This window comes from Salvelinus namaycush, unplaced genomic scaffold, assembly GCF_016432855.1.
Source record: "Salvelinus namaycush isolate Seneca unplaced genomic scaffold, SaNama_1.0 Scaffold234, whole genome shotgun sequence".
In the NCBI taxonomy this organism is placed as follows: Eukaryota; Metazoa; Chordata; class Actinopteri; order Salmoniformes; family Salmonidae; genus Salvelinus; species Salvelinus namaycush.
In genome coordinates, this window is record NW_024059164.1 from 1 (window position 1) to 6,080 (window position 6,080).

Sequence of the window (6,080 nt, forward strand, 5' to 3'; positions counted from 1 at the left end):
CTTTCAACACCATGGCTAACCTTTAACAGCTAAACAGCTGTTCTTAGTTACCTTTCCAACACATGGCTAACCTTTAACCAGCTAAACAGCTGCTCTTAGTTACCTTTCTACCAACACATGGCTAACCTTTAACCAACTAAACAGCTGCTCTTAGTTACCTTTCCAACACATGGCTAACCTTTAACCAGCTAAACAGCTGTTCTTAGTTACCTTTCCAACACATGGCTAACCTTAACCAACTAAACAGTGCTCTTAGTTACCTTTCCAACACATGGCTAACCTTAACCAGCTAAACAGCTGCTCTTAGTTTACCTTACCCAACATGGCTAACCTTTAACCAGCTAAACAGCTGCTCTTAGTTACCTTTCCAACACATGGCTAACCTTTAACCAGCTAAACAGCTGCTCTTAGTTACCTTCCAACACATGGCTAACCTTTAACCAGCTAAACAGCTGCTCTTAGTTACCTTTCCAACACATGGCTAACCCTTAACCAGCTAAACAGCTGCTCTTAGTTACCTTACCAACACCATGGCTAACCTTTACCCAGCTAAACAGCTGCTCTTATTTACCTTTCCTTACCAACTAACAGGCTAACCTTTAACCAGCTAAACAGCTGCTCTTAGTTACCTTCTCCAACACATGGCTAACCTTTAACAGCTAAACAGCTGCTCTTAGTTACCTTTCCAACACATGGCTAACCTTTAACCAGCTAAACAGCTGCTCTTAGTTACCTTACCAACACATGGCTAACCTTTAACAGCTAAACAGCTGCTCTTAGTTACCTTACCAAACATGGCTAAGCTTTAACCAGCTAAACAGCTGCTCTTAGTTACCTTCCAACACATGGCTAACCTTTAACCAGCTAAACAGCTGCTCTTAGTACCTTTCCAACACATGGCTAACCTTTAACCAGCTAAACAGCTGCTCTTAGTTACCTTTCCAAACATGGCTAACCTTTAACCATCTAAACAGCTGCTCTTAGTTACCTTTCCAACACATGGCTAACCTTTAACCAGCTAAACAGCTGCTCTTAGTTACCTTTCCAACACATGGTTAACCTTTAACCAGCTAAACAGCTGCTCTTAGTTACCTTTCCAACACATGGCTAAACCTTTAACCAGCTAAACAGCTGCTCTTAGTTACCTTTCCTTACCAACACATGGCTAACCTTTAACCAGCTAAACAGCTGCTCTTAGTTACCTTTCCAACACATGGCTAACCTTTAACCAGCTAAACAGCTGCTCTTAGTTACCTTTCCTTACCAACACATGGCTAACCTTTAACCAGCTAAACAGCTGCTCTTAGTTACCTTTCCTTACCAACACATGGCTAACCTTTAACCAGCTAAACAGCTGCTCTTAGTTACCTTTCCAACACATGGCTAACCTTTAACCAGCTAAACAGCTGCTCTTAGTTACCTTTCCAACACATGGCTAACCTTTAACCAGCTAAACAGCTGCTCTTAGTTACCTTTCCAACACATGGCTAACCTTTAACCAGCTAAACAGCTGCTCTTAGTTACCTTTCCAACACATGGCTAACCTTTAACCAGCTAAACAGCTGCTCTTAGTTACCTTTCCAACACACGGCTAACCTTTAACCAGTTAAACAGCTGCTCTTAGTTACCTTTCCAACACATGGCTAACCTTTAACCAGCTAAACAGCTGCTCTTAGTTACCTTACCAACACATGGCTAACCTTTAACCAGCTAAACAGCTGCTCTTAGTTACCTTACCAACATGGCTAACCTTTAACCAGCTAAACAGCTGCTCTTAGTTACCTTTCCAACACATGGCTAACCTTTAACCAGCTAAACAGCTGCTCTTAGTTACCTTTCCTTACCAACACATGGCTAACCTTTAACCAGCTAAACAGCTGCTCTTAGTTACCTTTCCAACACATGGCTAACCTTTAACCAGCTAAACAGCTGCTCTTAGTTACCTTTCCAACACATGGCTAACCTTTAACCAGCTAAACAGCTGCTCTTAGTTACCTTTCCAACACATGGCTAACCTTTAACCAGCTAAACAGCTGCTCTTAGTTACCTTTCCAACACATGGCTAACCTTTAACCAGCTAAACAGCTGCTCTTAGTTACCTTTCCTTACCAACACATGGCTAACCTTTAACCAGCTAAACAGCTGCTCTTAGTTACCTTTCCAACACATGGCTAACCTTTAACCAGCTAAACAGCTGCTCTTAGTTACCTTTTCAACACATGGCTAACCTTTAACCAGCTAAACAGCTGCTCTTAGTTACCTTTCCTTACCAACACATGGCTAACCTTTAACCAGCTAAACAGCTGCTCTTAGTTACCTTTCCAACACATGGCTAACCTTTAACCAGCTAAACAGCTGCTCTTAGTTACCTTTCCAACACATGGCTAACCTTTAACCAGCTAAACAGCTGCTCTTAGTTACCTTTCCAACACATGGCTAACCTTTAACCAGCTAATCAGCTGCTCTTAGTTACCTTTCCAACACATGGCTAACCTTTAACCAGCTAAACAGCTGCTCTTAGTTACCTTTCCAACACATGGCTAACCTTTAACCAGCTAAACAGCTGCTCTTAGTTACCTTACCAACATGGCTAACCTTTAACCAGCTAAACAGCTGCTCTTAGTTACCTTTCCAACACATGGCTAACCTTTAACCAGCTAAACAGCTGCTCTTAGTTACCTTTCCAACACATGGCTAACCTTTAACCAGCTAAACAGCTGCTCTTAGTTACCTTTCCAACACATGGCTAACCTTTAACCAGCTAAACAGCTGCTCTTAGTTACCTTACCAACACATGGCTAACCTTTAACCAGCTAAACAGCTGCTCTTAGTTACCTTTCCTTACCAACACATGGCTAACCTTTAACCAGCTAAACAGCTGCTCTTAGTTACCTTTCCAACACATGGCTAACCTTTAACCAGCTAAACAGCTGCTCTTAGTTACCTTTCCAACACATGGCTAACCTTTAACCAGCTAAACAGCTGCTCTTAGTTACCTTACCAACACATGGCTAACCTTTAACCAGCTAAACAGCTGCTCTTAGTTACCTTACCAACATGGCTAAGCTTTAACCAGCTAAACAGCTGCTCTTAGTTACCTTTCCAACACATGGCTAACCTTTAACCAGCTAAACAGCTGCTCTTAGTTACCTTTCCAACACATGGCTAACCTTTAACCATCTAAACAGCTGCTCTTAGTTACCTTTCCAACACATGGCTAACCTTTAACCAGCTAAACAGCTGCTCTTAGTTACCTTTCCAACACATGGCTAACCTTTAACCAGCTAAACAGCTGCTCTTAGTTACCTTTCCAACACATGGCTAACCTTTAACCAGCTAAACAGCTGCTCTTAGTTACCTTTCCTTACCAACACATGGCTAACCTTTAACCAGCTAAACAGCTGCTCTTAGTTACCTTTCCTTACCAACACATGGCTAACCTTTAACCAGCTAAACAGCTGCTCTTAGTTACCTTTCCTTACCAACACATGGCTAACCTTTAACCAGCTAAACAGCTGCTCTTAGTTACCTTTCCAACACATGGCTAACCTTTAACCAGCTAAACAGCTGCTCTTAGTTACCTTTCCAACACATGGCTAACCTTTAACCAGCTAAACAGCTGCTCTTAGTTACCTTTCCAACACATGGCTAACCTTTAACCAGCTAAACAGCTGCTCTTAGTTACCTTTCCAACACATGGCTAACCTTTAACCAGCTAAACAGCTGCTCTTAGTTACCTTTCCAACACACGGCTAACCTTTAACCAGCTAAACAGCTGCTCTTAGTTACCTTTCCAACACATGGCTAACCTTTAACCAGCTAAACAGCTGCTCTTAGTTACCTTACCAACACATGGCTAACCTTTAACCAGCTAAACAGCTGCTCTTAGTTACCTTACCAACATGGCTAACCTTTAACCAGCTAAACAGCTGCTCTTAGTTACCTTTCCAACACATGGCTAACCTTTAACCAGCTAAACAGCTGCTCTTAGTTACCTTTCCTTACCAACACATGGCTAACCTTTAACCAGCTAAACAGCTGCTCTTAGTTACCTTTCCAACACATGGCTAACCTTTAACCAGCTAAACAGCTGCTCTTAGTTACCTTTCCAACACATGGCTAACCTTTAACCAGCTAAACAGCTGCTCTTAGTTACCTTTCCAACACATGGCTAACCTTTAACCATCTAAACAGCTGCTCTTAGTTACCTTTCCAACACATGGCTAACCTTTAACCAGCTAAACAGCTGCTCTTAGTTACCTTTCCAACACATGGTTAACCTTTAACCAGCTAAACAGCTGCTCTTAGTTACCTTTCCTTACCAACACATGGCTAACCTTTAACCAGCTAAACAGCTGCTCTTAGTTACCTTTCCAACACATGGCTAACCTTTAACCAGCTAAACAGCTGCTCTTAGTTACCTTTTCAACACATGGCTAACCTTTAACCAGCTAAACAGCTGCTCTTAGTTACCTTTCCTTACCAACACATGGCTAACCTTTAACCAGCTAAACAGCTGCTCTTAGTTACCTTTCCAACACATGGCTAACCTTTAACCAGCTAAACAGCTGCTCTTAGTTACCTTTCCAACACATGGCTAACCTTTAACCAGCTAAACAGCTGCTCTTAGTTACCTTTCCAACACATGGCTAACCTTTAACCAGCTAAACAGCTGCTCTTAGTTACCTTTCCAACACATGGCTAACCTTTAACCAGCTAAACAGCTGCTCTTAGTTACCTTTCCAACACATGGCTAACCTTTAACCAGCTAAACAGCTGCTCTTAGTTACCTTACCAACATGGCTAACCTTTAACCAGCTAAACAGCTGCTCTTAGTTACCTTTCCAACACATGGCTAACCTTTAACCAGCTAAACAGCTGCTCTTAGTTACCTTACCAACATGGCTAACCTTTAACCAGCTAAACAGCTGCTCTTAGTTACCTTACCAACACATGGCTAACCTTTAACCAGCTAAACAGCTGCTCTTAGTTACCTTACCAACATGGCTAACCTTTAACCAGCCAAACAGCTGCTCTTAGTTACCTTACCAACATGGCTAACCTTTAACCAGCTAAACAGCTGCTCTTAGTTACCTTTCCAACACATGGCTAACCTTTAACCAGCTAAACAGCTGCTCTTAGTTACCTTACCAACACATGGCTAACCTTTAACCAGCTAAACAGCTGCTCTTAGTTACCTTTCCAACACATGGCTAACCTTTAACCAGCTAAACAGCTGCTCTTAGTTACCTTTCCAACACATGGCTAACCTTTAACCAGCTAAACAGCTGCTCTTAGTTACCTTTCCAACACATGGCTAACCTTTAACCAGCTAAACAGCTGCTCTTAGTTACCTTTCCAACACATGGCTAACCTTTAACCAGCTAAACAGCTGTTCTTAGTTACCTTTCCAACACATGGCTAACCTTTAACCAGCTAAACAGCTGTTCTTAGTTACCTTTCCAACACATGGCTAACCTTTAACCAGCTAAACAGCTGCTCTTAGTTACCTTTCCAACACATGGCTAACCTTTAACCAGCTAAACAGCTGCTCTTAGTTACCTTACCAACATGGCTAACCTTTAACCAGCTAAACAGCTGCTCTTAGTTACCTTTCCAACACATGGCTAACCTTTAACCAGCTAAACAGCTGCTCTTAGTTACCTTTCCAACACATGGCTAACCTTTAACCAGCTAAACAGCTGCTCTTAGTTACCTTTCCAACACATGGCTAACCTTTAACCAGCTAAACAGCTGCTCTTAGTTACCTTTCCAACACATGGCTAACCTTTAACCAGCTAAACAGCTGCTCTTAGTTACCTTTCCAACACATGGCTAACCTTTAACCAGCTAAACAGCTGCTCTTAGTTACCTTTCCTTACCAACACATGGCTAACCTTTAACCAGCTAAACAGCTGCTCTTAGTTACCTTTCCAACACATGGCTAACCTTTAACCAGCTAAACAGCTGCTCTTAGTTACCTTTCCAACATTGCTAACCTTTAACCAGCTAAACAGCTGTTCTTAGTTACCTTTCCTTACCAACACATGGCTAACCTTTAACCAGCTAAACAGCTGCTC